Source organism: Trachypithecus francoisi, unplaced genomic scaffold (genome assembly GCF_009764315.1).
Source record: "Trachypithecus francoisi isolate TF-2019V2 unplaced genomic scaffold, Tfra_2.0 Lachesis_group16, whole genome shotgun sequence".
Classification (NCBI taxonomy): domain Eukaryota; kingdom Metazoa; phylum Chordata; class Mammalia; order Primates; family Cercopithecidae; genus Trachypithecus; species Trachypithecus francoisi.
In genome coordinates, this window is record NW_022681461.1 from 611,504 (window position 1) to 634,921 (window position 23,418).

The window sequence follows — 23,418 nt, forward strand, 5'->3', positions numbered from 1 at the left end:
AACAGGCTAATTATTTTTGTATTTTTATTAGAGACAGGTTTCACCATGTTGGCCAGACAGACTGGTGTCGAACTCCTCACCTCAAGTGATCCACCCGCTTTGGCCTCCCACAGTCCTGGGATTACAGGCAGGAGCCACCTTGCCCAGCTGACCTGCAACCTTGACCACCTGGACTCGACTGATCCACCTGCCTCAGCCTCCCGAAGTGCTGCGAGTATAGGCGGAAGCCACCACATCCGGCCTAGACTTAAATTATTTGAAAACCAAAAAGACGTAGTACAATTGTAGGCAAGCATTAGGCTAGTACAGCACACGCGTGTAGAACTCAATAAAGACACCGGGAACTCTGACATCACGAAACACATTTCTAGCTTTTAACACCTTCAAAGGAATGTCACTACCAAAAGTCGAGACATCTTTAATGGCAGGCACAGTGCCTGCCTCATGCCTGTAGTCCCAGTCACTCGGGAGGCTCCGGTGGGGGGATCACTTGAGCCCAGGAGGTCAAGACTGCAACGAGTTATGACTGCACTCCTGCACTTCAGCCTGGGGGACACAGTGAGATGCATCTCTAACAACGAAAAAGATGCTTGTATTGCACTTTTCTTCCTTACAACTTCAGACTATAACAAAATTGATTTTAAGATAAAATAAAGTCAATCATATTATACCATCTCATATAAAAATATTTGCACGTTACTCCTAAAACTGGCTGCATAGTTTCAAAAACTCACCACTAATCAAAATACTTATCATCAAGCAAAACTTTCACTAGCTTTGACAATTTTTTAGCATAATGACTAAAAAGTCGAATGGTACTAGTCAGAATCAGAAACATAAGATATTCTTTTGAGTGCCAAATACTGCAGAAAATACTACTTCATAAACAAAATGCATGCTGTTATACCAGTAATACAGGGTTACTCACTCTTACGGCCTATGATTAGAAATTCCTAGCTAACAGCTTCAAGCAAAAGCAGCAATTCGATATCATTTGTACAAATCTATGTTTTATATAGTGTTTTATTATAACCTTTGCTATGTACGGGTAGATAGGCGAAGGAATCATTACAATCGATGTTGGACAAGGTCATGTTTGGGTACACCAAATTCAGAAAGCTAGGGCTAAATATAACTGATTCCTTCAGACAAGTGTCTTACTAATCAATTACAATGTATAATCTGCTTATATTGTAAATCACCAAATACACACTAAGAATTACAAAATTATACTATATCACCTAGGATGCCTTTGGTTTCTAGTAATTGAAAACCTAACTCTATTCATCAAGATAAGCTAAGTTACGATGTAGTAACTTTTTTCTCATACTATATGTCCAATATGTTATGTGGGACATACGTGTTTGTGGGGTGGGGCCGGTGTTCTACTCCACAGTCACTCATGGATCCAGCATGACAGGTGCTCAGACATCTCAACACCTAGCCTCCATAATCACCACTGCAAAAAGGAGAGATAGCTAGATCAGGAATCTGCTACTAAATGCTTCTACCTGGAAATAACCTGCTTAAAATCTATTGGCTAGAACGATCACAATGCCCTACCTAGCTGCAAATGAACTGGGAAATGTGAGGGAAGATACAAATATTTAGTAAGCATTAAATGTCCCTGCTGCACCAAGCAAAACCAGCTAAAACAATAACAGGAGGCCAGGCATGGTGGCTCACACCTCTCATCACAGCACTTTTGGAGGCCCAAGCAGGAGGACAGCTTGAGGCCGGGAGTTCAAGACCAGCCTAGGCAACACAGCATGACCCTGTGTCTACAATAATAATAATAATTAATTAGCCAGACACTGTGGTGCACACCTGTAGTCCTAGTTACTCAGGTGGCTGAGGTGGGATGATTGCTGGAGCCCAGGAGTTTGAGGCTGTAGTGAGCTACGATCATGCCACTGCACTCCTGGTTGACAGGGCAAGACCCTGCCTCAAAAGAGAAAAAAAAAAGGGGGAAGAATTTGTTGGCTCAAGAAACTGGCAAGTCCAGAAACAGGGCAGACTTCACAGTTGATCTCTCTCTCCATCCTGCTTCCCTCATGATAGCAAAACAGCTTTAGCCATTACAGAAGTCACATCACATCCATACCACCCAAAAATAGAGTACATACTTCTGTTCCAGCATTCCAAGTAAGAGACGGACCTCAGATATATTCAGACTAGACTTGCTTGAGCTTATGCCCAACTCTAACCCATGACTGTGACAAATCAACAAAACAGACTCCGTAAACCAATCAAAGTTCACTCCCAGGACTCCTTAAACCAATCAAAGACCACCCCCAGGACTCCTTAAACCAATCAAAGTCCACCCCCAGGAGCTAGAGGTAGTATCAGTGTTCCCCAGAGCCCATACAATCGTGACTACTAAAAGAAAATCTAGGGTATGTTATGACAGAGAAGGGAAAAAAGGATGCTGGCACTCAACAAACATCAATGCAGTTATATAAAAAAAAGAATATACCCTAAAGAAGTTGGCTAAGAGTTGTGGAAACAGGCATATATACATATGGCAATAATATGAACTGCAGTGCACAAGGACAGAGGCAAAGTCATTATGCATAACCACAAATGGTCATCAATAAATAAGGAGTTGGCCAGGTGTGGTGGCTCATGCCTGTAATCCCAGCACTTTGGGAGGCCGAGGCAGGCGGATCACAAGGTCAGGAGATCGAGACCATCCTGGGTAACACGGTGAAATCCCGTTTCTACTAAAAATACAAAAAATTAGCTAGGCGTGGTGGCGGGCGCCTGTAGTACCAGCTACTCAGGAGGCTGAGGCAGGAGAATGGTGTGAACCCAGGAGGCGGAGCTTGCAGTGAGCCGAGATCGTGCCACTGCACTCCAGCCTGGGTGACAGAGCGAGACTCTGTTTCAAAAAAAAAAAAAAAAAAAAATCAGGAGTTAACAAGGAAATCTATTGAGTACTGCAATTGAATGTACAAGCATAATTACAAAAACAGGATTAGGCTAAGTATGAGGCTTTATAATGTGATTGCTTTAAATAAACAACCACCACCAACAAAAACAAAATGACAACAACAAAAAGGAACCAGCCCCATAGGAGGGTGTTGGAAGTCACTAAGGTAAATGGCACCTCTAAAATCTTATAAAATAAACAAAAGTGCCTGGCAATTCCATACCTTTGAACTGACCCAGGTAAAGAAGGAATCACAGAGAAAGTCACAGCCCCCCCACTTTTTTTTTCCCCAGAGATAGGGTCTCACAATTTTGCCCAGGATAGATTCAAACTCGCAATCTACCAGCCTCAGCCTCCCAAATAGTTGGGACTACAGGTGCATAGCACTGCACCCAGCCAAATTCATAGTGTTTAAATAAAATCGCCTCTGAATCTGTGTGTGTGTGTGTGTGAAAAACTGCAGCCTCAAACTGTCTTATGGGTAGTCACCAGAGTAACAGATCTCAGATTCCACTAAAATAGCTAAATGTACATAAAATGTTTATATCATACATAAAATGTTTCTGAATTACAAAAGCGTCATTGGGGCTCTAGAGGAAAATGAAAACACAAGTCCCAGAAATCTGAAAAATGAAAAACAGGGTGAAAGATAATGAGAAGTATAGTCACATCTAGTCAGGTCATCTGGGAACCTTCCACTGGATGCCGTAAGGCCGACCACAGTTCTAATCCTGTCCTCTTCTCCTCCCCTCCTAATCCCTGACCCCACTTTCCAGGATAATCTATACTGTTTCTAATTTGCAAAGGAATGGAAAGGCAGTTTCATCACTTCATAAAAGCCTGACACGCTCTCACACAAACGTGTCTTTTGTTACGTGGAAGTGGGAGTAACCTTAAGATTAACTTTCACAATTCAAGAAAATGAAGAGACTAAATACTCTCACCACTCGTGATTTATTGAGGAATGTCAGAGCAAAGGTGATAAATCAGTCTGGGTCCAGTCAGTAGAAAGAAACTGCATAACAATTTGAATAAAGAAAGTCAACTATAAAGAGTTATTGCTGTTGTTGTCATTTTTTTCTTTTTAGAGAGAGGATCTCACTCTTGTTTAGGCTGGAATGCAATGATATAATCATGGCTCCAAGCAGCCTCGACCCCCTGGGCTCAACGATCCTCCCACATCAGCCTCCATAGTAGGTGGAACTACAGGCAAGCACACACCACCACTCCCAGATAATTTTGTGTTTTCTGTAGAACAGGGGTTTTGCTATGTTGCTCAAGTTTGTCTCAAACTCCCAGTCTCAAGTAATCCTCCCAAGCCCTACGGCCTGGCAAAGTGCTGGGATTACAGGCATAAGTCACCATGTCCAGTCAAGAACTATTCACTGTAACAGGACTGGAGTGACAAGGTGTTGGCTAGTCAGAAGTAAACAGAATTCTACAAAACAGAGGAATAGCAGATATAAGAAGAAGCCACTGCCCCTAGGGCTGAGGTGGGTGCCCTAAGGAAAAATACCCACTTCTTCCCAGAAATGGGATCAAGAACTTTTTGGAGGGAGCACAGCCATGGTTCACAGAATAGAAGAGATGTCTCTGTGGGTGCTGCACCAGCACAACTTGCTAGAAAACCACCTTTGGTAACCTGCCAGAAATCCATCCTCTAGGGCGCCAGGAAAAGGTGTTCACAGAGAGGTGTCCCACCAGAGACTCAGTTACAAAACTGCTTGAAGGGGATGCCGAGGCACACAGCTGACTACTGGGTGCAGCTGATCACAGCGCACTACAAGAGCCTCTACTGGGGAAGATGCACACCACAGAAGCCGGCGCTGCAGAAGCACATATGCCAAGGAGCCAGCGCTGGAGATGTGCACACGCCTGGGAACAGGTGCTGGGGCGGCACCACGCCCGGGAGCCAGAGCTGGAGATGTGCACACGCCTGGGAACAGGTGCTGGGGCGGCACCACGCCCGGGAGCCAGCGCTGGAGATGGGCACACGCCTGGAAACAGGTGCTGGGGCGGCACCACGCCCGGGACCCAGCGCTGGAGATGGGCACACGCCTGGAAACAGGTGCTGGGGCGGCACCACGCCCGGGAGCCAGCGCTGGAGATGGGCACACGTCTGGGAACAGGTGCTGGGGCGGCACCACGCCCGGGAGCCAGCGCTGGAGATGGGCACACGCCTGGGAACAGGTGCTGGGGCGGCACCACGCCCGGGAGCCAGCGCTGGGGAAGCGGCACACCCAGGGAGCTAGCGCTGGCAAAGCACACTCACCAGGAGTGGGCGCTTAATTAAAAGCCCGCACACACTATGGGAGCTCAGCACTGGAGAAGCGTCACGTGTGTACATGGGAACCAGTGCTGGAGAAAGTGCGTGGGAGCTGGCGTTGGAGGCGGCGTGCGCACACGTGCACAAGCTCGCTCTGGAGGAGTCACAGCCACGCGCGTGTACGACAACCTGCACTGGAGGAGTCACTTGCACGCGTGCACTGGAGAAACTGAATTTGTAATTTTAAATTTCACTATAAAGAAATATCCACGGCTGGGCGCGGTGGCTCAAGCCTGTAATCCCAGCACTTTGGGAGGCTGGGGCGGGCGGATCACGAGGTCAGGAGATCGAGACCATCCTGGCTAACACAGTGAAACCCCGTCTCCACTAAAAATACAAAAAATTAGCCGGGCGTGATGGCGGCGCCTGTAGCCCCAGCTACTCAGGAGGCTGAGGCAGGAGAATGGCGTGAACCCGTGAGGCGGAGCTTGCAATGAGCTGAGATTGCGCCACTGCACTCCAGCCTAGGCGACAGAGCAAGACTCCATCTCAAAAAAAAAAAAAAAGAAATATCCACAAACTGATGACTTTGTGAGTGAATTCTATCAAATATTTAAACAAAAAAAGACCAATCTTTCACAAATTCTGAAAAAATAGGAGGGAACACTTCCCAACTCAGAATTCTAAGATGCCAGTATTACGGTAATACCAAAGCCAAAGACATCGCAAGACAAAATATTACTAATATTACTCATGAACATAATACGAAAATCCTAAACAAAATATTACTAAACCAAATCCAGCAATACGTAAAAAGGGTTATATAACACGACCAAATGGGATTTAGAATGCAAGGTTAGTATGAATACACAAATCAGTTAATAAATCATATTGATAAAGGAATAAAACCAGTCATCTCAATAGATGCAGAAAGCAACATTTCTAACATTTGTTCATAAGAATTCTCAATCTAGTAATAAAAGGAAAATCCTTCAACCTGATAAAGTGCATTTATGAAAAACTTACAGTTAATATCGTATCTAACAGTAAAAGATTAAATGTTTTCCCCCTAAGATGAGAAATAAGTTAATAATATACACTCCATGTCTATTCAGCAAACTGCTGGAGGGTCGAACCAGGCAAAAAAATAAATTAATCAGGCAAAAAAGAAATTAAAGGTATCCACATGGAAAGAAAAGAAGTAAAACTGTCTTTATTGGCATGATGCCGTATGTAAAAAATCCTCTGTAATTCACAAAAAACTGGAAGTAATCATCAAGTTCAACAACGAAGGTTGCAAGATACAAGATTAATAAATCAAGTGTATGTTTATATACTAACAACAATCCATAACGAAATTTTAAAAACAATTTGGCTGCTCTATGGAGTAGCCATTCTCTATTCCTTTGCTTTCTTAATAAACTTGCTTTCGGCCGGGCGCCGAAAGCAAGATTACTGGGTTACAAAGATTACAAAGTGCTGGGATTACTCACACCTGTAATCCCAGCACTTTGGGAGGCCGAGGCGGGCGAATCACGAGAATCACGAGAATCACGAGGTCAGGCGATTGAGACCAGCCTGGCCAATACGGTGAAACTCTGTCTCTACTAAAAATACAAAAATTAGCAGGCGCTTGTAGTCCCAGCTACTCAGGAAGCTGAGGCAGAAGAATCGCTTGAACCTGAGAGGCGGAGATTACAATGAGCTGAGATCATGCCACTGCACTTCAGCCTGGGCAAACACAGAGGGACTCTGTCTCAAAAAAAAAAAAAAAAAAAAACCACTTTCGCTTTATCGATAAAAAATTTTAATGAAATCTTAAAATTCAATTCACACCACCATCAAAAACACTCCAAATTAATTTACAAAAGGGCAAAATCTGTACACTGAAAATTACTATATATTGCTGAGAGAAATTAAAGATCTCAACAAATGGAAAGAGATTCCATGTTCACGGTGAGATGGCAATTCCTCCCAAACAGATATGCAAAATTAAATGCAATTCCTACAAAGTCTATCACAGCATGGGTTTTTGAAAAAAATGACAAACTGATACTAAACTTTATATGGAAATGTAAGGAACCCTGAACAGCCAAAAGAATTTTGAAAATGAAGAAAAACATTAGATAACTTATACTACGATTTCAAAACTTACTATAAAGCTGCCATAATCAAGACAGTGTGATGCTGATATAAAAGGCATACAGGCCTCTTGCCCTCAGTCCCATATTAAACTTGAGTTAGAAGATGCCGATCTCAAAATGAAGGCAAAACCATTGCCTGCTAGCGCCCAGTCCAACTTCGGTGGCCAATCCAAATTATTTTTTTTTTTCCAGACACGGTCTCAGTCTGTTGCCCAGGGTGGAGTGCAGTGGTGCAATCCCAGTTCACTGTGTCCTCGACCTCCTGAACTCAGGTGATCCTCCATCTCAGCCTCGCGACTAGCTGAGACCACAGCCCCACTCACTATGCCCGGCTAATTTTTTAACTTTTTGTAGAGACAGGGCTCTCTCTGTTGCCTGAGCTGGACTCGAACTCCTGGGATCAAGTGATCCTTCCACCTCAGCCTCCCAAAATGCTGGGATGACAGGCATGAGCCACCACGCTCTGCTTGTTATCTGAATTGTCTTCCCTTCTCCACTTCTGCATTTTTATTAAACACTGGAAAAATTGAGTGTACTTCTCCTGTCTGTATTCTTTCACATTAAGTCAATCACTCAAGATCCATAAACAAGACAGAGAATACACATATCCCAGCCTCAAATAAAACTTTTTAAAATCATTTGGTGCTCATTTCCAGCCTGCTTTGAGGCCCTACCACTACCAACTTGGAACTACCACCCATGTGAGTTTCCTCTGGCTCTCTCCATGGCCCAGATAATCAATCCAACTTTCTACTGGACAGGCTGGTCTCCCTGTAGCTGGTTTTCATAAACACGAAATTCGTATAATTGTTATTTGAACTACTAGCTGAAATCTGGAACTGGTTAAAAGTATCATTTATTTTCAAATGTACATGCACAGTTGCACATACATGCAGCAACACATCTTCCACATCCAGCCAATCAATCAAGTTAATGCTTTTTATTAGAGAACAGAACAAAAAAATACCAATATAGAGCCTGCTTTTCTTTTGAGGCCTTGGTAAATGTTTTTCAAGAAATCAAGAGAAAATATGACCGAATAAAGCAAAAATAAATTCGAATGTATATACAAAGTCCAATTCTCAAGAAGCAGGATCTTTTACTGTGGGCAGTGAGCTGGTGAAAAAGACCTCTGATATATCTAGGAAAACAAATTCTTTTTTGATGCAGCCTTTCTTGTACATGAATAATGTATATGAGTGCTTATTTCCAGGTGACTCTGGTACAGCACATTACATTGAAACATCAATTTAAGTTTAAAGTATAAAGTCGCAACGAACATGTTTTCTATCTAAGCTTATGTAATGAATGATCTCAACACATGGTATGAATTCTATCGCTTGTAACAACCCTGGAGGGGAGTAAGAAGAAAACGATCTGTCTGAGGGCATATCACTGACAGTGATTGACAGCCACAAAGAGCTGAAGTTGGGTGGCCCGAAAGTGCTCTGCTCATTTGATAAATGCTAAGTCAAATCACATCACAGTTTAGATGCACTAAATGGGGCACAGGTTAGAATAAAACCAGGTGCCCGCGAGTTTTCCAAGTTTCAGATTAGAACAAAAGTCCAGGCACATACAGGTCTTTGCTAGAAAACTCCTGGGTCTCTTCCCTGAAGATTCTGGTACCCAATTTCCCATGTTATAAAACTCCAAATCTTTTCCCCCATTCGCTGCGCTGGACACGTAAGATTATAGAGGGTTCGTAGTTGTAAACGCACCCACCTAAAAAATTTAAAAGAGCAAAACCAACAAACAGCACCTGAAAAATCTCTCACGGGCTTCGAAGGAGATATGGCCTGGCGTCCACAAAAAGAGTGAAGGGAAGACACTGGACCCTGCGAACCCGCCTCCCTCCGGGTATGAAAGGTGGAGGGCGGGAGGGGTAACACCGCGCCCCTCCCTGCGCCCGGCGACTCGGGCTGGGGGGCAGGGGTGCGAGGGCCGGGGAGGACGAGACCAGCCTCTAAGTAGACGGCGACCGGCTAAAGGCGAGAGCTTTTCACGGCTCCCACGGGTCCGAGGCGGAGAAATTCACCTTTGCGCCTCTCCTTCGAAGAAGACATAGCTGCCTGCGCTCAATGAACAAAAACCACCAAAACGCCAACTCCCGGCTCCCGCCTCCCCAGGGGCTCCCTTCCGCGCGACCCCAGCGCCGGCTCCCGCCCCGGCTTGCCCCGCCCCGGCCCCGGCCCCGGCCCCGCCCCGCGGGCTGGCACCACCCGCCACCTCCGCCTCAGCTTCAGCCCCAGCCTCAGCCCTGCGCCGGCGGGAACCCCTCTCGCCCACCGCGAGGCCCGCCGCGCCCACCCGCTCTCGCGAGCCTTCCCTCGCCCCTCGCCGCCTCCTCCCGCTCCCGCCGCTGACGTGTCGGCCAGACCCCCCGGGAAGCCTCCGCCCTCGCTGCCTTCTGCGGCCTGCCGCTTACCGGGTGGTCCTCGCGGGAGCTGCTTCAGCAGTTTGGGCTGTGGCGGAAAGGAAGCCACCGCCCGGGATCTGTGGCTTGAAAATTTGGCTTTGCCTCGTAGTGGCTTTTTGTTTCGAGTGTTTTTGGAATTTTCCCGCGGTGGCTCGGAGTGGAGCTGCGCGCGCTCACGTGTCAGCAGTGCATTCTGGGGCCCGGCGAGCAGCCCCGCGCGCTCCCGCGGCGTCGCGGGAAAATTCCGACGAATCTCGGGTCCGTGGGGCGGGGCGGGCGCGTCCGGGACGCTGGCGGAAGTGGGCCCGGCTGGGGCGGGCGCTGGGTGAGCGGAGTCGGCACCGCTCGGGTGTTCCCGGTCTCGCGAGGAGGTCCCGCAGGGAGCAGCGCCGCAGCAGCGCCCGCGTAGAAGGGGCGCTGCCTTCTTCCATATTGTGTTCAAAACGTAGGGGAGATAAAATGGAAATTAGTTCTTTGGAAGAAAAGTTGAGGCTTTGTCAATGGGGTAAAACCTCTAAAATAAGATTGTCTAACTGCGTTCTCAACGATACCCACAAAAAAGTCATCTTCAGTTAATGATTTCCCCGGCCGCGCATCAGTCATAAATGCCATTTATGACAATGGCATTGGCTTGTCTTGGTGAATTCTCTTTTCCTCTAGAATCTGACGAATTAAGCTTGAAAATGCCTTAAATCAATGCCTAATAACCATAAATCATAATCATAAAACTACAGCTTAGGCCCAGCACTTTGGGAGGCCGAGGCGGGCGGATCACGAGGTCAGAAGATCGAGACCATCCTGGCCAACACGGTGAAACCCCGTCTCTACTAAAAATACAAAACAGCCGGGCGTGGTGGGGGCGCCTGTACTCCCAGCTACTATGGAGGCTGAGGCAGGAGAATTGCTTGAACCAGGAAGTCGGAGGTTGCAGTGAGCCGAGATCGCGCCACTGCACTCCAGCCTGGCGACAGAGGGAGACTCCGTCTCAAAACAAAACAAAAAAAACTTCACATATACGTTCAAAAACACACTACAGGTGGGGCGCGGTGGCTCACACCCCTAATCCCAGCATTTTGGGAGGCTGAGGCAGGTGGATCACCTGAGGTCAGGAGTTTGAGACCAGCCTGGTCAACATAGCAAAAAGCCGTCTCTACTAAAAATACAAAAATTAGTGTGTACTCCCAGCTACTTAGGAGGCTGAGGCAGGAGAATTGCTTGAACTCAGGAGGCGAAGGTTGCAGTAAGCCAAGATGGCACTACTGCACTCCAGCCTGGGCAACAAAGCGAGACTCAGTCTCCAAAAACACCACCACAAAGCTGTGTGTGCTTGTAATAAAAATAGCTCTCAAGTATTTAAACACTTCCAACTATTCCTATGGTGAAGAAATACCCATTTTACCAATGAATACTTTCAATTCAGAGACTAATTTGCAGAGGTTATACATTTATAAGTGATACAATAAGTATGTAGCATAGTGGTAGCAACAATCTTTTTAAGAATTAAAGGTAGTTAAAACAAGGAACCGATCCAGAGGTTGAGACAAAACTGGCAGAATCTGCAACTACATTAAGGAATTTGGTGTTTAAATCCATTCTTGAAACTATTCCCTGCCAGTTAAGGAAGTCGGTGCTTTTTGATTGTTTCTTAATTTTAGATTGGGGGGGGGACATGTGCTTGTTTGTTACATAGGTATATTGTGTAATGGTGGGGAATTGGGCTTCTGGTGTACCTGTCACCCAAATATTGAACATTGTACCCAATAGGTAATTTTTCAGCCCTCACCCCCCTCCCACCCTCTCCCTTTTTGGAGTCCTCAGTGTCTTGTTATTCCCATTCTTATGTGCATGTATACCTATCGTTTAGCTCCCACTTATGAGAACATGCAGTATTTGATTTTCTGTTTCTGAGTTTGTTCACTTAGGATGGTGGCCTCCAGCTCCATCCATGTTGCTGCAAAAGACATGATTTCATTCTGTTTTACAGCGGAGAGGTCGATGTGTTTTTGATGTGTGCATAGTGTGACGTGGATAAATCAAAAGCAAGTCCTGGGTAGGGAGATACATGCCTGAGGGGCACTCATCGTGGTAACTTGACCATGAGAAAGTCACCTCTGTGGTAACAAATCGAGAGTGAGCTAATGTTTAAGTTCTGCATTTACCAGCAAAGAGAGCAAGTAAAGTATGTATTTCTTTAGAGAAACTATCTATTTTGGTACCCACATCCTTTTACATATTTGCTGAAAAATCATTTTTAGTGTTTGTTAATGATTGATGTCTTGCCATATCCCAGTTTTCTGTCTTTTTAGTTCAGTGGTTAATAAAGAATTGCTAGGCTCATCCAACTTTGCAGTATATGAAATGACACCATATTTAGGCCTCATTTAGACCTAAATGGGAAGCATACATAGCATAAAGAGCCAAACTTAAATTTATAGGGATTCATTTTGCCTGGCATTCATATACATGGAACTATCTTAATAATATTTTAAGCAATAATGAGATGTTCACTTTGTAAAATGCCCGGAAAGTTTCCAGAGAAACAGATATTTCAATACAAACCCTCTTTTGAATTGAATCATAAAATTGATTATGGGTGATCCAATGTGTGTGTGGGGGGGGGGGGTTTGATTTGTTTGTTTGAGACTGGGTCTCACTCTCACCCAGGCTGAAGTGCAGTGGTGCAAACACAGCTCCCTGCAACCTCAACCTTCTGCGCTCAAGCAATCCAACCACCTCAGCGGCACCAAAGTGTTGGAATTACAGGCGTGGGTCACCAGACCCAGATATATGTTACTCTGGAACACAGTTTTGGTTGTATAGAACCCAATCACAAATAATGTAGCAAAAATGAAAAATGGCCTATTTAGGTGAAAATTACTACATTGTTTACATCAAATCTTTACATTCTAGAGGAAAACAACACAATTGGCTGAGTGCTGCAAAGTTCCTGATATTATCAAACCTTCCTTCAAAGTTCAACAAACAGAATCAACTGTCTTAGAATCCACGTTGTGGAAACCATTGTACCAAGACTCCTACTTCCAGAATTAGTTCAGACACCACCCACCTGGTTTCCAGTCCTTATTTGGCACCCCAATATTTAACATTATCTTTTCTTTCTTTTTTAAAATTTTTTTTCTGAGACAGAGTCTCACTCGGTGGCCCAGGCTGGAGCGCAGTAGCATGATCTCAGCTCAGTTCACCGCAACCTCCGCCTCCCTGGTTCAAGCAATTCTTGTGCTTCAGCCTCGTGAGTAGCTGGGATTACAGGCAGATGCCATCACGCCCTTAACACTATCTTGTCCATGGCTTTGATATTTGCCTCTTGTGCCTCAGTTGTGAATAATGCATGTTGAAGTTCCAGGCACTGGGCTAACTCCTGAGCCTGGGTTATTTCCTTGGATTCTCACAGTGATCTTATGTAATCCACAGTGGTAATACTCCACTTTCACAGATATAAGAACTCATGCACAGAGCCATCTCTTCTAGCGGAGGGTGGAACCTGACTTCAGCTCCATTCACAGTGGCTTCGTACTTACAGTGTCCTTGCTCCTGGCCAGGCTGATGACTTGGAGATAGGGCACAGGGTGAGGTGATCCCAGAGGCTTCTACACTCTCATCACCACATTACTTTCCCATTAAAACATTCCCGCTGAGGAAATGTCAGTTGAATTAGAGAAGAGAACAATGAGAGTTTTTTTGTGCCAGAAACACTTTAAGAAACGGAGCAGATAATAGTGCAGGGCTTTGATCTGCCACCCCGAAGGGGAATAGGCCAAGGAAGGGATGGCTGCAGGAGATGGAAATTCATGGAAAAGGGGAAATGTATTATAAATGCTGCATGGAATCTGCTCCTTCTACCCCGCCCCTGACATGCTCACTCCCTAGGCTCTGCTGAAATAATGCACCTAGGAGGACATGTTTGTACTAGAGCCTCCATTGCTAGCCACAGCTAATTGAACCAGGGATGGTAGCCTGACCCTAGCTGAACCAATCAAACTATTGCTGGGGAATTTGGAATTGCAACACTGAGAGACTGTAACCCCTCTATACAACAGGAGCTAAAGCCCTCATGCCAACTGGAGTTACGGGGGAAAGAAAAAAATGTAAGTAGCAAAGAAAGTTGGCTGGCAGAGGAAAGCAAAATGAGGTTGAAAGGCTATTATTTATTCTGTGAGAGAGTGGGGAGCTTCCATTCCTTATTTTTTATTTTTAAGCCCAATTTTAAGGTAAACTGACTATTTTGTTTTCTGTTCTTAGTGGTCCACAAGATTCCCCCATATCCTTGCAACAATCACCCCTTTACCTATGCTGACTTCAGTGAGTTTCTCTCCCTCACTGCAAAGCAAGCCCTGACTAAGAACCTGGAGGTGGCAGCTCTTCATTGTGTCACTGGGCATCAGCACTTTGACTGAGCCTACTTGATAAATTAATCAATAGACACCTAATGCGAGATTACTTTAGGGAACAAAAAATAGCTTTTCCATACCCATCCTAGGTTCATGGCTGAGGCCTCTATGACACAAGACAGATGAACAAGAGCAAAGCGTAGATGTTGCATGTCAGTTTCCCATGACATAGGAGCCTTCCTAAGGAAAGGAAGACCCAGAGCAGCTGTTAAACTTGTGCGTTTCTATGCCGGGTTTCATGAAGGGTGGACAGTTGTGGGGAGATATAGTTGAATAAAGATGGGAATAAACTGGGGGGGAATTTAGCAAGGCTTATTTGTTCAGATTTTTCTCTGTAACCCTTCAGTCTTCAGAGATAAGAAAGTACCTTTCCTGTGGATATAGGTACTGTGGATATAGGCAGCGCTTCTTACATGAGGGGCTTAGGACCTGCTTCATGGAAAGTTCAGAAAATCATTCCAAGGTTTTATGACCTGCATCAGGAGAAAGGAGAGGAGGGAAGGTGAGAGTGACCTTCCAGCTTCTGCCATGTTTTCAAACGTCAACATGCCGTACTGAGGAGTAGCATGCTCTGCACACAATCACCACCAAGCATAAAGCACAAAGCCTATAGGCTGTATGAAAGACACAGATCTAAGTATTTTAGAGTTAAAAGAAAGCAGGAGTGGTCTAGAATTTTGGATTTGGAGTGGAGGGGGCCAGTAAAATGTCCATAATATTAGAAGTTAACAGAGTTAACAACTTTTTATTTGGTCAAGTAAAGACCTGAGGAGAAAAAAGTCTGCCATCATTATAATTTCATTTTTTAAGAAATGTATTTTTAACTTTAGGACAAGATGAAGGGGAAAAGTCTCAAAGAACAGTCTTCTAAATTGAATACGTTTTATTTCATGAAAAACTCATTACATTGTTTTTATCCATCTCATTTTACCACTTCCTCCCCTTGTTCATATCAGAACACGGCTTTTATTTAGCATGGCAATGTGCCCAATAAAAGGGACCACCTTCCCCAGACTCCATTCTGACTAGGGGTGGCCAGCAACTCAGCTGTAGCCAATGAGAGAGAAAAGGTGGAAAGACAAGAGGCCAGGAGATATTTAGCCTTCTTCGCCTCTCCCCTGCTTCCGAGTTACTGTAAGGGCTGAAGGGCTTAAGTTCCAGTCATCCTGGACTGTAAACAACTCTTTTTTTTTTTTCTTTTTTCTTTTGAGACGGAGTCTTGCTCTCTCAGGCCGGAGTGCAGTGGCGCCATCTCCGCTCACTGCAAGCTCCGTCGCCTCCCGGGTTCACACCATTCTCCTGCCTCAGCCTCCCGAGAAGCTTGGACTACAGGCGCCCGCCATACGCCCGGCTAATTTTTTTTTGTATTTTTAGTAGAGACGGGGTTTCACCGTGTTCGCCAGGATAGTCCCGATCTCCTGACCTCGTGATCCGCCTGCCTCGGCCTCCCAATGTGCTGGGATTACAGGCGTGAGCCAGCGCGCCCGGCCGACTGTAAACAACTCTTAAGGATGACAGCCATGGAATGAGGATGGCAGAGAAAAGAAAAAAAAAAAAAAAAAAGGAGGGCTGGGCACAGTGGCTTATGCCTGTAATCCCAGCACTTTGGGAGGCTGAGGCGGGTGGATTATCTGAGGTCAGAAGTTTGAGACCAGCCTGACTACCATGGAGAAACCCCATCTCTACTAAAAAACATACTAAATTAGCCAGGCATGGTGGTGCACACCTGTAATCCCAGGTACTTGGGAGGCTGAGGCAGGAGAATCACTTGAACCTGGGGGGCAGCGGTTGCAGTGAGGCGAGATTGCGCCATTGCACTCCAGCCTGGGCAACAAGAGTGAAACTCTGTCTCAAAAAAAAAAAAGAAAAAAGAAAAAAAAAAGGAGGAGGACCCTGGGTCCCCAGTAATCATGAGAGTTACCTGGTTTGCCTAACTCTGGACTTTCTAATTGCAAACCTCAAATATCTGCAACAGGTCTCAGTTAATTTAGAAAGTTTTTTTTTTTTGAGACGGAGTCTCGCTCTGTCGCCCAGGCTGGAGTGCGGTGGCCCAGATCTCAGCTCACTGCAAGCTCTGCCTCCCGGGTTTACGCCATTCTCCTGCCTCAGCCTCCCGAGTAGCTGGGACTACAGGCGCCCGCCACCTCGCCCGGCTAGTTTTTTGTATTTTTTAGTAGAGACGGGGTTTCACTGTATTAGCCAGGATGGTCTCGATCTCCTGACCTCGTGATCTGCCCGTCTCAGCCTCCCAAAGTGCTAGGATTACAGGCTTGAGCCACCGCGCCTGGCCTAGAAAGTTTATTTTGCCGGCAGGGCACGGTGGCTCACGCCTGTAATCCCAACACTTTGGGAGGCCGAGGCGGGAGGATCACGAGGTCAGGAGATCAAGACCATGGTGACTAACACAGTGAAACCCCGCCTCTACTAAAAATACAAAAAGTTAGTTAGGTGTGGTGGCGGGCGCCTGTAGTCCCAGCTACTGGGGAGGCTGAGGCAGGAGAATGGCGTGAACCCAGGAGGTGGAGCTTGCAGTGAGCCGAGATTGCACCACTCACTCCAGCCTGGGGACAGAGCGCAACTCCGTCTCAAAAAAAAAAAAAAAAGACAGTTTATTTTGCCAAGGTTGAGGACGCACACCCATAACACAGGCTCAGAGGTCCTGACGACAGGTGCCCAAGGTGGTCAGAACACAGTTTGGTTTTATACGTTTTAGGGAGACATGAGACATCAGTGAGTGTAAGATAAATATTGTTTCGGTCCAGAAAAGGCAGGAGGACTCAAAGCACAGGCGGGACAACTCGAAGTGGGGAGGGGGCTTCCAGGTCATAGGTAGATAAGAGACAAATGGGTGCATTCTTTTGAGTTTCTGTTGACCCTCTCCAAAGGAGGCAATCAGATATACATTGATTTCAGTGAGCAGAGGGGTGGCTTTGAATAGAATGGGAGGCAAGTTTACCCTAAGCAGTTCCCAGTTTGACTTTTCCCTTTACCTTAGTGATTTTGGGGCCCCCAGATTAATTTTCCTTCCATATTTCCCCCCTTTTCTTTTTAGAAATATTTAGTAGAAATAATTTTAGAAGAAAATGAGTCTCTGGTCTCAACTTTTGTCTGATCTCTGATGGCTAGCATGGTTTATTCCTCGATGGGTAGGTCCCGAGTTATTAGGAAAGTTCATTTTTACCAGGTTATGAAATCTTATGTTTTATGAAGAGAAAATAGGGGGAGGAAGGGAACAAAACAACAACAAACAAAAGAACAAGCTTGGAAAATGGATATAGGCCATATGATTCTGAAGTGCATGCATCAGTAGGTAGGTGTGAAAGTGGATTATGTATGTAAATAGGTTGCTGTTATTTTCTTCTGAAGTTTAAGTTGTCTAGCCTCAGTTTGCAGGGCTTTACAAAAGTGCAGCTTAATTTTCAGTGACTCCAAATTAGGAAAAATGGGGGGTAAAAGAAGGAAAAAAATGAAAACATGATTTTGAAACTTATAGCCAAGGAAAATTAGAATTCGGCCCAAACTATAGACAATAATAAAAATTGGAAAACATTAGGCAAGACTCAAATGTAACAACAGGTGTGCTATAGTTTCTGAAACATAATTTTTCTCTCTCCAGTTTCCCATTTTTACTACAGCCAAATCATGGTAGGACTGATTTGCTTTATTACACTTGAAATGACAATTTGTATACAGTGCAGCAAGAATAATTATTTGTTTACATAGCCTTTTAAATTGCCTTTGATGGAACTTTGTTCCATAGAAGGAATCTCAGATAAGACTTTTTTAAAGCCCAGCCATGGATTTATACCATCAAATACCTATGAGTGGGTGAATTTCTCTACTTCTGAGGTTCCAAGATAAACTTGGGGCTCCTGGGCCTGTCAGAAAGTGACATTCTTTACTTACCATAGGTCAGGAACCCTGTACAGGGACTGTGTAGACAAGGTATGAGGCCTGTTTTCCCAAGGGGCTTTTATTGACTCCATAAGTCAAGTTTGATTCCTTAAAGGAAAGCACATCATTCCAGTCAAAGCCTAGGTAAAATAATCAGTTTCTCCAATTGTGTTCTGTTATAAATGAAGACATATTCTTATTGCACTTATGCAAATAACTATATTGCCATAAGTTAAGAATATTCACAAATGGTTTCCAAATCCTGGAGAAATCAGGTAGAGAGAAACAAATATGTTCTAAATTTTGTTCACAGAAGTGTACTAAATTGTTAAAAGCTGTTAATAGCTCAAAAAACTTTCTCTGACTCTAAAGAAACAAAACGAAGGATGAGAAACGTTTTAAGCAAAAAGTCAAAAAGATTACTTTAGTTTTCTATTAGTTCAATCCATGTAGTTAATTTCTGTTCTGCTTGATATTCATAAACATTTCAGTTCTCCATGACTCCCAAAAGTTTTTCTCCTATTCTGATATCACAATTTCCAAAGTTATCAGAAACTTATATTCAAGAGCACCTGTTAGAGTTTTATAGCTGATTATAAAGCCACCTTCTAAAGAGGACCAAAATGAGACAATTGTCTTTGGATGACAAAAAGTTTTAGGGCAGCCATAGTCAAAGACACAGTTGACAAGGAAATTTGTTACCTCTGTGGCACATAATAATCTAACTTAACAATTATAATTATTACTGATAATGTACACTAAGTCATATCAGAATCATAGGCGTTTCCCATAATTTTGGAACACATACCAATAACATAATTATACAAATACAGCCCAAAGAAAACTAAACACCATTTCACATTTGACAATGTTTCCTGTATAATTTTTATACCAATAAGCCAAATTATGTCATTTTTGGACTTTAGGGAACCTAATATCCTAAAGGATTAATTAGATCAGAAAAAAGACATAATTTATCATTTGATTTTGGAAAGTTTGTCAAATATCAAAGGTTTAAAACACTTGATATCACACGTCACTGTAAAATAAGTCATTCATTGACTTATTTTGACATTGACATTCTTGAGTGATAACTCAAGAATTTCCAGGCCGGGCGCAGTGGCTCAAGCCTGTAATCCCAGCACTTTGGGAGGCCGAGACGGGCGGATCACGAGGTCAGGAGATCGAGACCATCCTGGCTAACACGGTGAAACCCCGTCTCTACTAAAAAATGCAAAAAAACTAGCCGGGCGAGGTGGTGGGCGCCTGTAGTCCCAGCTACTCAGGAGGCTGAAGCAGGAGAATGGCGTAAACCCGGGAGGCGGAGCTTGCAGTGAGCTGAGATCCGGGCCACTGCACTCCAGCCTGGGCGACAGAGCGAGATCTGTCTCAAAAAAAAAAGAATTTCCAAAAAAGGTGAAAACCTTCATTCTTTGAGAGAGGAGACTTAATTTTTCAAACAATAAGTCCTAATAAAAACAGCATGAAGCCAACTAAATTTTTTTCAAAATTTTATGAACGATCTGTAAGATTTTTATCTTGACCATAAGATGTAACTTACGGCCGGGCGCGGTGGCTCAAGCCTGTAATCCTAGCACTTTGGGAGGCCGAGACGGGCGGATCACGAGGTCAGGAGATTGAGACCATCCTGACTAACACGGTGAAACCCCGTCTCTACTAAAAACTACAAAAAACTAGCCGGGCGAGGTGGCGGCGCCTGTAGTCCCAGCTACTCGGGAGGCTGAGGCAGGAGAATGGCGTGAACCCGGAGGCGGAGCTTGCAGTGAGCTGAGATCCGGCCACAGCACTCCAGCCTGGGTGACAGCGCGAGACTCAGTCTCAAAAAAAAAAAAAAAAAAAAAAAAAAAAAAAAAAAAGATGTAACTTACATAAACCTTTTATAACCTTCATAACCTTTATTAAGGAGGTGGTTAATGCTTCAAGAAAACCTTGTTAATCTGACAGAGTGGTGCATATGATGGTCTTGCATCAGAGTGCCTTTAACATTCATGGTTAATTTATAGAAAAACTGACCTTATCTTATCTCTCAAAATTGGCCCTTACCCTCTCACATACCCACATCTTCTGCGATAGTCTCCGAACCTTGAGTTGTGGAATAGCTTTAATTTCTGACCCTGTGTCTCAGGAATGCAGTTTGTTTTGAATGACATTTTCTTTTTTTTTTTTTTTTGAGACGGAGTCTCGCTCTGTCACCCAGGCTGGAGTGCAGTGGCCGGATCTCAGCTCACTGCAAGCTCCGCCTCCCGGGTTTACGCCATTCTCCTGCCTCAGCCTCCTGAGTAGCTGGGACTACAGGCGCCCACCACCTCGCCCGGCTAGTTTTTTGTATTTTTTAGTAGAGACGGGGTTTCACCGTGTTAGTCAGGATGGTCTCGATCTCCTGACCTCGTGATCCGCCCGTCTCGGCCTCCCAAAGTGCTGGGATTACAGGCTTGAGCCACCGCGCCCGGCCTTGATTGACATTTTCTACGAGGCCTGAAGATGAGGCTTTAATTGCTGTCAGAGTTTAAGATTTAGCAGGATTTGGTGTCCTTTTAGACCCAGTATTGAAAGCCCTGTAACTCAATGTCAAAAGGACTTTAAAAGCCCATACAGAAAGATACAAGGATGTAATAACCTTAATTTAAAAATATACATTTTAATCTCATTTTTTTTTCCTAAGGAAACCAAAAACTTAATAATAATGGCATAGGAATTGTTTCAATAAACCATAAAATCTATTAGGCTAGTTCCTAAAAGGCGAAAGAGAAGAGCTTCTGCACTGCACAGAATATTATGCTGGAAGAAAACATTTCCCTTACATCTTTAAGAAAATATTGTTAGCATCAGGCCACATAAAACAGAACTTGAGGAAAAAAAACTTATATTACTTGAAAGATGAGTTCGAGAGTGTTACTATATCTCAAAGTTTAAAAGAGGAGAGAAAACCAAAAATGGAAAGGTGCAATAAAAGTTGAAAATCAGGTTAAAAAAAAATTAACATCTCTAGGCTGGGCACAGTGATTCACACCTGTAATCCCAGCACTTTGGGAGGCCAACACAGGTGGATCATGAGATCAGGAGTTTGAGTCCAGCCTGGCTAGTATGGTGAAACCCCTCTCTACTAAAAATACAAAAAATGTGCTGGGCATGGTGGTGCGTGCCTGTGATCCCAGCTACTTGGGAGGCCGAGGCAGGAAAATTACTTGAACCTGGGAGATGGAGATTGCAGTGAGCCAAGATCATGCCAGTGCACTCCAGCCTGAGTGACAGAGCGAGACTCTGTCTCAAAAAAAAAAAGAAAAAAAAATCTCTTATAATTTATTAAAAGTAAGTCAACCCCTTAAGAAAATTTCATTGTTCTGGCCGGGCACAGTGATGCACACCTATAATCCCAGCGCTTTGGGAGGCCAAGCTGGGTGGATCACAAGGTCAAGAGATCGAGACTATCCTGGCCAATATGGAGAAACCCTGCCTCTACTAAAAATACAAAAACTAGCCAGGCGTGGTGGTGCGTGCCTGTAGTCCCAGCTACTCGGGAGGCTGAGGCAGGAGAATCACTTGAACCCAGAAGGTGGAGGTTGCAGTGAGCTGAGATCGTGCCACTGCACTCCAGCCTGGCAACACAGTGGGACTACTTCTGAGAAAAAAAAAATTCATTGTTCTAACCAGTTGTTTACTGTATAAGTGGTTTTTTTTTACATCAAGCCCAATCTCTAGAAAGAACACTGCAATTTCCCTTTAATAGACAATTTGATCATATAAAAGTTTTGGGTTTTTTAAAATAAATCCTCTTATTGTGACTTACGCAGACTATTCATGACATGCTTAGACTTTCTGGTTTGTCCTGAACATCCCTCTTTGTTAAACAACCAGTCATTTTATTTTAGGACTAAATTTACCATACAAGATTCTTTCTCATATAAAATTATTTATCTTTAAGTTTTCTTACCAAAAAAAAAACCTCTTTATTTTTACAACTTTCATTATATCTCTCTTATTTCCTGGCTCCTTTTACCTTGTTTTATATGTACCATTTATATAAGGTTTGAACTAGACAAAAATTGTTCACTTTTTTAAAAAGGACACACTTTTTTGAAATAATGTTTTCCTATAATATATTTTTATTGGAAAATACCCAAATAATGAAATATCTATTATTTAATTTAATATAATTTTAGATTCTAAATTATGATGAGTTTGTCTACAAGTATTTATCCCATTACATTTGGTTAATTATTGTATTTTAATCATTTACCTAGATTATTTATGAAAACTACAATAGTCTTCATTTAAAGTTATGGAACTGCCATTGCAAAATTATAACTAAGATAGTGAAAAAATCTGACCTAACTGACTCTATCTTGCTTCTAACCTCCAAGCTGTTCATGTTTATTCCTGGGTATAGGCTGAGATAACTTTGGGGGGAACTTAGTTTACAGTTTAGCTTTGAAACAAAGATGATAACAGTCCTTTCCCAAAACAAACCTTACTGCTTGTGGACTAGACTGCCTAAAGTCACAAGATTAGAAGTTATGGTAATCTTACTAAATTCAAGATGTAGCTATTTTCATTTAACCTATATCTATGTCTTATTTATTAAACTTACAGCCAGGTGCAGTGGCTCATGCCTGTAATCCCAGCACTTTTGGAGGCTGAGGTAGGCAGATCACTGGAAGTCAGGAGTTCAAGACCAGCCTGGCCAACATGGTGAAACCCCATCTCTACTAAAAATACAAAAATTAGCTGGGTGTGGTGACAGATGCCTGTAATCCCAGCTACCTGGGTGGCTGAGGCAGGAGAATCACTTGAGCCTGGGAAGTGGAGGTTGTAGTGAGCTGAGATCACGCCACTGCACTCTAAACTGGGCGACAGAGAAAGACTTTGTCTAAAAAAAAAAAGAAAAGAAAAAAAATTACATAAGCAAAGATTATTCTGTCTTGGGCTGGGTCTGGGTCTGTAATTTTGTAGCCCCTATGCCAAATTTTGACACCCTATAGGATTTGGCAGAGATAAGCATGAAATTGCTTGATTAACAAATGCAAACAAAAATATATATTGGCAATTCCCATTTCTAACATTACTTCACCAATAATTTCAAAGCTAGTTTATTTATTAAAAGATTTTACTTAAGTTATGTAAACTTGAAAAAGCATTTGACTAGTCTTCTTTTTTCCTGATAAAGTATTTGGTTCAACCACCTTTACTTTCTTAAGCCAATTAATTGGAGTTCCTTTATATATTTTCAGTAGTGAAACACTGTGTACACAACACATAAATACATAGATGTGTTAGGCATGCTGATAGAAGTACGTCTCATAGATACATAAGAGCTTTTTCTTTTCCTTAGACTT

The 23,418-nt window shown here is 43.6% G+C and overlaps 1 protein-coding gene across 6 annotated transcripts in view; it reads right to left on the bottom strand.

Moving 5' to 3' along the window:
* Positions 1–9,956, bottom strand: part of FANCC (FA complementation group C) — a 216,873-nt gene extending 206,917 nt beyond the window's left edge. For 5 of the 6 annotated variants that reach the window (XM_033236621.1, XM_033236616.1, XM_033236623.1 and 2 more), the window contains exon 1: positions 9,771–9,956. The gene's annotated coding sequence lies outside the window, so the exon portion shown is untranslated. Of the gene's footprint in view, positions 1–1,360; positions 1,460–9,770 lie in introns of all 6 variants that reach the window. The other variant, XM_033236618.1, reaches the window with a different exon arrangement.
* Positions 9,957–23,418: the final 13,462 nt, after the last annotated feature.